Here is an 8,169-nt window from a genome sequence, read left to right as displayed (position 1 = left end):
GCTTCCCCCACCAGGCCGTTGGCCACAGAGGACCCGCCTGAGTCCCCACTCAGTGAGGCGCAGTGCTGTTTTCTAATTCTGGGGATGGGACGTGAAACCTGGCACATGCTAGGCAGGCGCTCTGCCACCCCGCTGCACCCCAGCCCTAAGGGTTTTAGTTATTAATTCGGGGTCCTGGGCAACCGCCTGCCAGCTCATCCTGTGGAATTCTCCACATGGGACCAGCCCTGGCCCTGGGTCCGCTGCATTTCCTTCTCTGACCCTAATAGCGCTGAGTGCTGGGGGCTCCGGGGCGGGGCAGGTAATGACAAAACAGGTTTGTAGAGCTGGCTGCGCCTCAGGCTCCAGGCTGCACCCTGCCCGGGAACTAGAGGGAGACAGACGGGTGGCATTCACCTGGAGTGTTTCTGTGACCGGGTGGAGCAGAGTGTCAGCACTTAACCTGTGGCTGAAGGGAAGTTGCTAGTGTGCTTTTCACATTTTATTTTGCTGCGGAGGTGGAACATGTTTGCTCTCAGTGCCCATGGGTGCCCCGGGGGCCACTGCTCCCAGACACTCCAGCTGTTATTTGCCCAGGGGTAGGGCTTGGGCTAATCCTGACCACCACCACCCCTGCCCCAACATTTGGCCACATCCGGGAACATTGGTGGCTCTCAGGACTGGGAGAGCTCCTAACCTGGTGTGGGTGGAGGCCACAGTCCAGCACCCTGCAGTGCCCAGGACACCTCCCCAGAGGACAGCCTGGCCCGGAGTCCACAGTTCCAAAGGGGCTAGGCCATGATCAGAGACAGCCCTTACCAGGGCCAGCAAGCTTCTGAGTCCAGAGCCTGGGCCTCAGTGTGAAGGGGATGCTGGCAGGGGCACCCCAGAACCTTCTGGAAGGTGGACGGGTAGGCCCCGGGGCTGAGTCTCCTGGGGCGGAGGTGTCTCCGGCAGGAAGCCTGGTGCCGGAACTCACTGAGGACTCCGGCCGGGTTAAGAGGGTTCAGAGGAAGCCGCTACAGGGTTTCCCAGAAAGCCAGCCGCAGCGCAGGGTGAGGAAGGAGGAGGCCTAGCTCAAAACGAAACTGGCCGGCCGCCCTGCCCCCGCGCGCCACCAGGTGTGCCTGCTCGCACACCTGGAGCAACAGGCCCAGTGGGTCCCTGTGCCGGTGCGACCTGTTCTGTGGTCCCTGTGGCAACGTGGCCTGGCTTGGGCTGTGGGGAGGCAGTGGAGAGGCTGGGCATGCGGCCCGGGGGCCTGAGGGCCAAGCTCAGGGTTCTGCCCAGCTTCCCAGGCGACAGCCTGAAGCCCACAGAGCACACTTGGGGACAGGGCTGGCCAGGGCAGGACCCACCACAGCCACCACCTGGGCCTCAGGCTCCGGGCAAGGGGCTCCCGGTAGTCCCCACCTGTGACCTGAGGGAAGGTCCTGCCCCTCTGCCCCTTGGTGACCCTGTGTGCGGAGGCTAAGGGAGACAGCTCCTAGGAAGGAGCCCATCCTTGGCCCTGGGGCCTGTGACCACAGCCACCCTTTCCCGTGTGCCCTCATGAAGTGGGCCAGACGGTCTCCTGTCCCCATGTCATCTCTGTGGCCCTGAGCCCCAGCCAGGTGAGGTGACTTGTGGTTCCATGACCCTGCTGTCCATGTAACTCCAGGACACAAACACGGGGCTCCCCCACAGCGCCTGCGGGGCCCCAGAAGACCAGAGACTGGCCCTCTGCTAAAGCCCAGCTGGGCTGAGGTGCCAAGGTCCAGAAGTGAGGAGAGAGCCCGCCGCAGCCTCGGGGACGAGCGGAGCCCAGACGGCCAGATCCCAGGGGTGGGGGCAGTGTCCCAGGCCAAGCAGCTGCTGAGCAGGGCTGGCAGTGGGTCCCCGGGAGCCTTGCGTGGCCAGGCCCTAGGCCTGGGGCAGAGGCGTGTGCCAGAGGGCTGGGAGGCCCCCGCCCAGCCCAGCACCCACCCTTTAATTTCTGGGGGGTGTAGAGAAGGGTGGGCAGGGGCACTCCTTGGCAGTTGCCAGCGGGAACTCGCCAACCGGTCAACCCTCTGTGGCCTTTGGGGGAGCAATAGGTGGTGGCCCCGGGGAAGCCTGACCACTCGGATTCCTCGTGAAGAACTCTGAATGTTGGCCCTGCTTGGTGGCCTCGCCTGTCATCCCAGTGACTCAGGAGTCCGAGGCAGGAGAATCGCAAGTTCAAGGCCAGCCTCAGCAACTTCGTGAGACCGGCTCAAAATAAACCTGAACTAGGGGCTGAGGACGTGGCTCAGTGGCAGAGCGTGTCTGAGGCCCTGGGTTTCCTCCAGCTCCACAAAAAGTCAAGAGGACACTGTGGGCAGCGTTGAGCTGTCCCTCCTGTGGAGAGCCCCAGAGGGACAGAGGGTTGCCCCAGCCTCCCTCCAGGTGGGAAGAGGGGGGCAAGTGTGGGCACCCCTGCTGGCTGTGGGGTCGCTGGGCAGTGGCCAGGAAGGCTGGAGGTGTCTGGGACGGTAACTGTCACCCCATGGGTATTCTCCCCACACTGGCCTGCCCCTGCCCCTGCTAGTGGAGATACAGAGCCCCTGAGCCCCCTTCCTCTCACACTGAGCCCTCAGGCCTCAATGGACCCCTGCTGACTGGCTTCAGCCACCCTGTCCCCCCTATCTGGGCCCCCACCCCCAGGACGCAGGAAGCCAACGTCCATTCCGGGTGCTGGCCTCTGAGCCTCTTCACCTGGTCCCTCAGGACCTAGCCACCGCCTCCTCCCTGCCTCCCTGGGTGCCCGACTTCAGGGGGTCTCTGCCTCATGCCCAACACCCCCAGAGTGCAGCGAGGGGGAAATGACCTTGACTCAGGGTCAGCGTCCTGTGGCTGCAGAGCCAGGCTGGGTGAGGAGGGAGTCCTCCCTCTCATGGTGGCCCCCAGTGAAGGTGCTGCTGCCGCTCACCCACGGAGAGCACGATGTTGGGGAGGGAGCCCCAGAGCAGGGCAGTGCACCTGCCTCCCCTCGCTGCTCCTCCTCCTGGCCCCCTTCTGCCCCTGTCCCTGCTCCTCTGTGGCTCCCAGCAGCCCTGCCCCCCACAAGCTCCCAGGAGCCTGGCTGGGGACAGCACAGGGCCTAGGGGTGGTTGGGGGCAAGTGGAGCCACCCCGGGCCGAGCCCACCACATCACCTCCAGGAGCCCTGTCTCCTGTCTCCGCATCGTAGGGACATGATTTGTTACATAGAACAAATAAATAACGTGGCTTCCTGTTTTCTAGTGGGGACAGGGTCCCTCTAAGTTACTCAGAGCCTTGAACTTGCGACCTGCTTGCCTCAGCTCTCAATCCCTGGGATTACAGGCCTGTGCCATTGCACCCCAGTTTTTTTTTTGTTGTTGTTGTTTTGGTACCAGGGATTGAACTCGGGGTTCTCGACCACCGAGCCACACCCCAGCCCTATTTTGTATTTTACTTAGAGACAGGGTCGCACTGAGCTGCTCGGCGCCTTGCCGTTGGCTAGGCTGGCTTTGAAGTCACCATCCTCTTGCCTCAGCCTCCCAAGTCTCTGAGATTATAGGCATGCACTACTGCGCCCAGCTGCACCCTGGTTTTTTAATTGGAAAAAAATTAACTTTATTTATTTTTGCAGTGCTGGGGTGGAGCCCAGAGCCATCTTGTGCTAAGCAGCGCCCTGCCGTCCAGCCCGCCATTTTTATTTTTATGTGCCGATTTTCATAGTGGGCTTTTCACCCTCAGAAGAGGCCAGGCCCTGGTGTAGCTGGCTGGGGGGGGGGGGGCACAGTTGTGCTGGGCAGTGCCGCCTGTCTTCTACGCTGGTTCACAGCAGCTGGACTCAGGACACCACAGAGGGGTCACCCCATGTCCTGATGAGTGAGGGTATGCACAGCCTGGCCCATTCACACCTGGAGCGTCCTAGGCCACAAGGAGGAGCGAGGTGACAGCTGCAGTATAGATGGACCTGGGGACCTCATGCTCAGTGAGAGCCAGACACACAAGGCCACAGTGTGTGACCCAGTAATAGGAGATGTCCAGAGACACGTGGATCCAGGGGTGCAGGGCTGGGGGGGCTTCTTTAGGGTGACAGAGTGTTCTAGAATTAGTGGTAAGAGGGGCACAACTTGGTGAACACGTGGTGTAACCAGGGAACTCCTGGGTGGCGGTATTACAGGTGACTTATCTCAACAGAGCCAATTTTAAAGGCCCCGCCCTCCCACGGTCTGACACACACCAGCGGGCCTGGCCATCTAACCTCCCAACGGTGACTCGGCCACAGTCCCCAACACCTGGCCAGCCTCGCCCGCGGCGGGTGCTGGGCACAGGAGGTGAGGGGTCGGGCCCTGCCCAGGGACGCCCAGCAGAGGGACAGGGCAGCCCGCCGCCACCTGCCGGGAGCCCCGGATGGGGCGGGGAGCCTCCAGGTCGCGGCGGAAGCGCGGGCCTGGGAACGGGCAGGTGCGCTGGGCTCCCCCGGGCGGCGGCCTCCAGCCTGGCAGTGCTCACCCGCCCGCTCCGCAGCAGGAGCAGCGGCCTCCTTCCCGGGGTTTCTGGGCCAAGGGTCCCCCGCTGGCCGCGAGGGTCGGCCCCTGCCCTTGCCCCGCCCCCACCCCCGCCCGCGGGGACACGGCAGGGCTGTCCCCGCCGCGCACAGGGCCCAGGTCGCCCACCACCCCGCGCAGCGTGATTCTGAGCCCCGCTTTGGGGAGGAACAGGAAAGGATGCCACCGTGAGGAGGGGTTGGCGTCCCCTGCTCAAGGTCACACAAGGCAGGCTTGACCTTGACCCCTTGTCAACAGGGAAGTCAGGAAAGGGAGCCCGCAGCAGCCGCACCTGCAGGGGACCGGGACTGGGCGCTGGCCCCCGCGACCACCCGGCCCTGCACCTGCCGCCGCCAGTGCGGTGCGCGGGTCCCCAGCCCGACCCCCACACCAAAGGGAAACTGAAGCCTGCGCCCCAGGGGGAGCCCACGTGGCAGGCGGCGGGAGGCAGGGAGGGAGGGAGGAGTCCCTCTCTAAATTGCGGTGATTTTTAAAAAAAGACAGAACCCGGGACTGGCCACACCAGAAGGCTGCCACGTTCTCCCCGTCCGCACCGCCCATGCCTGAAGCCCAGGGGCCACTTGTGACCCTGCGCAGCTGCGGGAGAGGGCTGACCTCCTTCATCTGGAGTCCCTCTCCAGGCTCCACTGATCCCAGACAGGTAAAGCTCAAGCCCGCCCACCCCCCAGAGCACCCTGGCTGCAGAACAGTTCCCCTGGGTCCCTGTCTTGTCCACCTAGCACAGAGGGGGAAGAAGCAAGCAGAAATGCAGGACCGAAGTTAGACTTCAGTTAGGACTTCTCTCCTGGGCCCCACAGACGTGAGGCCATGTCATTCTCTGGGTGGGCACCCTGGGCATTGCAGGGTTCTCAGCAGCACCCCTGGCCTCTATCCACTCTGTGCCAGGAGCATGTGATAACCATGAATGTCCCCAGACACTGCCTGTGTCCCCTGGAAGTCAGGATTGATCCCCAGATGAAATCCATAGCCCTAAGTGGACCAGACTATGGACAGCTGTAGGCAAGTGGGGCTTTGAGCCAGGCCTTCACCCTCAGTTGGAGCACATGGCACGGTTCTGACAGGACCTAGGAAGCAGCCCAGGAGGCCAGCGCCCCTGTGCAGAGGGGCTGGAGCTAGGTGACGGCAGGGCCCTTCAGCCTGAAGGGCCCATTGCACAGATGGGAAGACTGAGCTTGGGTGGACCTAGCACCAGCCCAGAGCAGCTCTCCGTGCTACCTTCTGGGTGAATACAAAGTAAGCTCCTAGCCCCCAGGTGCCAGTGCCCCTCCAGGTGTCTGCCCGGGTGTCAACTCAGGGGCTGCCAGTTTGCTGCTCAGAACATATTCCTCCTGTGATGCGCAGGGCTGTCTCGGGGTCAGCAGGACTGGGGACACGTGGGGTACCCCAACGAGCAGCCCTTTGCCAGCCAGTGCTGAAATATTTCCACACCTGCACACCCAGTTTAGCCACCCTGGTGGCTGCTCCAGTGTTAGCGGTCCGCAGAGCCAGGCGTGGCGGTACAGGCCTGTGATACCAGTGACTCAGGAGGCTGAGGCAGGAGGATGGCAAGTTCAAGGCCAGCCTTAGCAGCCTAGTGAGACTTTGTCTCAAAATAAGCAAATAAAAAGGACTGGGGATGTGGCTCGGTGGTTAGGTGCCCCTGGGTTCAATCCCCAGTACCAAAAAAAAAAAAAAAAAAAAAAAGTCAGCTGTAACTATGAGTTCCTTGGAGAGGGAGCCCAGGGGACTTTGCGGTGAGCCTGCAAGGACGCGCTGGAGGGGGCTGCACCCAGGCGGCCCTGCAGGCCAGCTCACCTGCAGGCCAGCTCTACCCATTGTGAATCCAGGGTTATTGGAGCTTGGGTTTGCAATGTTCCCGACACAAAGTAAGGGTGCCCTCGCAAACACCACGGAGGGACGTGGTGGGCACCAGGGTCCACTCCTCTCGGTTCTTTTCTCTTTTTCAGAGATGCGTTCTGCCATGTCACCCAGGCTGCTCTGGAACTCCCGGGCTCAAGTGATCCTCCTGCCTCCGTCTCCCAAGTGCTGGAACAGGCATGTGCCACCCAGCCCAGCCATTGTAGTCCATTCCCAGTGCACAGCCCAGTGGTATTAAGTGCATTCCTGATGTTATGCACCCGTCCCCACTGTCCGTCTCCAGAACTTTCCATCACCCCACACTGCCCCTTTCAACACTAGCCCCACCTCCTATTTCCTGCCTCTGTGGCTCTGAGGGCTCCGGGAGCTTCATGCAGGAGGATCCTGCAGCGTGTGGTGTGTACTCTGACTCATTTCACTAGGTCCATCCACACTCCTGTAGGTGTCAGGATCCCTTCCTTTTTAAGGCTGCATGATATTCCAGTGTGTGGACAGACCGCATCGGGTGTGTCCGCTCATCTGTGCACAGACGTTTGACTTGTTTCCACCTGTTTATTTATGTATTTACTTGTTTATTTTTGGTACTGATTGAAGCCAGAGGTGCTTAAGCACTGAGCCAAATCCACAGCTCTCTATTATTATCTGAGGCAGGGTTCTCACTAAGTTGCTGCAGCTGGCTTTGAACTTTCGCTCTGCAGCCTCCCAAGGCTCTGGGATTACAGGCGCACGCCACCGAGCTCCACTGTGCCCACGTCAGCTGCTGTTGGCACTTTGGAACGAGACTCCATCAGACTCCACCCGAAGTCTTCCAGAAGGTTCTCCTGATGTTGTGCTGATCTGCCTCTCTGGGAGTTTGGTGCAGGGCATGCTCTTTTCTCTCTCCAGTGCTGGGACAGAAACCCAGCCTCAAGCTCCCTAAACAGGTGCTCTGCCACTGAGCTGCACCCCAGCCCAACCTTCCTCAACTGGACAGACCTGGCATCTCACATGCATTCATTTCCAAGATGGTTTCTGCAGCTGAACAGCCTCCCTCCTTCCACCAGCTCACACAAGAAGCAGACTCTCGTGGCTGTGGGACAGCGTCCACTCCACGCCCTTGTTTATCAGGTGGTTAAATATTTTGAATATCAATCTTGGATATTTATTCACCCAAACTCCTATTACATCGCCTCTGTTCTGCTTTAATAAACAATGCTACCTTTTGAACATCTTTGCATCTAAATCTTGTTTTCTTTTTGGCACCAAGGATTAAACCCAGGAACTCTTAACCTCTGAGCTACGTCCACAGCTCTTTTATTCTTTATTTTGAGGCAGGGTCTTGTTAAGTTGCTGAGGTTAGACTCGAACTTGCCATCCTCCTGCCTCAGCCTCCCAGGTCACCGGGATCACAGACATGGCCACCACGCGCGGCATGCATTTGAATCTTGAAGTGCATCCTTCATTATCTTCTCTGGATAAATTTCTAGATCAGAATCTCTGAGTCAAAGGTGATGCATATATTTAGGTATTTGGTAGCTATTTGGTGAAGCGGCTCTTTTTTTTTTTTTAGGGGGCAGGTGTGGGTGTGTGTGTTTAATGGGGGCATAAAGTCAATGATAAAATGCACTGCTAGCGCACAGCAGTTGTTTGACAAAAGCATACAGCCACCCCACCTCAATCTTTGGTTTCTTTCTTTTGTTTATCTGTTTGTTAAAAAAAAAAAAAATTGTGAAAATTGTACCCAGGCCACTTTACCACTGAGCTACATCTAAGAATTTTCCAGGCTGGGCCTAGTGACACACACCTAGGATCAG

At 59.6% G+C, this 8,169-nt stretch overlaps 1 long non-coding RNA gene across 1 annotated transcript; it reads left to right on the top strand.

Annotated features, from left to right (window-relative positions):
- Positions 1–4,421: 4,421 nt before the first annotated feature.
- LOC110598816 (uncharacterized) lies at positions 4,422–7,586 on the top strand. Its single transcript, XR_013431456.1, has 3 exons — positions 4,422–4,716; positions 4,999–5,159; positions 6,466–7,586. It is a non-coding gene; the product is annotated as an uncharacterized LOC110598816 (long non-coding RNA).
- Positions 7,587–8,169: the final 583 nt, after the last annotated feature.

The sequence above is a fragment of the Ictidomys tridecemlineatus genome, chromosome 2, assembly GCF_052094955.1.
Source record: "Ictidomys tridecemlineatus isolate mIctTri1 chromosome 2, mIctTri1.hap1, whole genome shotgun sequence".
NCBI classification, from domain to species: Eukaryota; Metazoa; Chordata; class Mammalia; order Rodentia; family Sciuridae; genus Ictidomys; species Ictidomys tridecemlineatus.
Note: the sequence above shows the minus strand (reverse complement) of the source record. Positions and strands in the feature narration are given on the sequence as shown.